The 555-nt window shown below is 42.0% G+C and overlaps 1 protein-coding gene across 1 annotated transcript in view; it reads left to right on the top strand.

The window, feature by feature from the left end:
* CUNH14orf132 (chromosome unknown C14orf132 homolog) overlaps positions 1-555 on the top strand; it is a 56,384-nt gene that overhangs the window by 37,415 nt on the left and 18,414 nt on the right. The window lies entirely within an intron of this gene.

The raw sequence follows: 555 nt of genomic DNA, 5'->3' as shown, positions 1-555 counted from the left end.
ATTTAAAAAATAACAACATTTTAAATTTCTCTTTTAGGTCTGTTGATTCATCCTTTTAAAAACGTATTTTGTTTATTATTATTATTTTATATTTTGTTTATTTTTATTTCTGTGTATGAGTGTATTGCCTGCATGCATATGAGTGCACCCATGTTGTGCATTGCCATGGAGGTCAGAAGAGGGCTTCGGATTCCCCTGGAACTGGAGTTAAGGACAGTTCGTAGCCCGCGATGTGGGTGCTAGGAATCAAACCTGAGTCCTCTGCAAGAGCAGTCAGTGCTCTTAACCACTGAGCCATCTCTCCAGCCCTTGTGTGATATCATGAATTGAGAATCTGTGGGTTCTGGTCAGCTGGGGCTGAAGAATCAGCTGTGATTAAGAAGAAACCAGAACATGAAGAAAAACCTTTGCTTTACTGGGACAATTGATGCTGGTTAGCTGGAGCTGGAAAATCAGCTGTAAGTAATGAGACCAGCATCACCCTGGTGAAATCCTCTGAGAGGTATTTCCTCAGGGTCAGCACACAGAGGTGACCGGCACCTCTATTTCAAGCTA

The sequence above is a fragment of the Nannospalax galili genome, unplaced genomic scaffold (genome assembly GCF_000622305.1).
Source record: "Nannospalax galili isolate Female #2095 unplaced genomic scaffold, S.galili_v1.0 scaffold188, whole genome shotgun sequence".
In the NCBI taxonomy this organism is placed as follows: Eukaryota; Metazoa; Chordata; class Mammalia; order Rodentia; family Spalacidae; genus Nannospalax; species Nannospalax galili.
The sequence above is the reverse complement of the archived record's forward strand: the minus strand, read 5'-3'. Positions and strand labels throughout refer to the sequence as shown.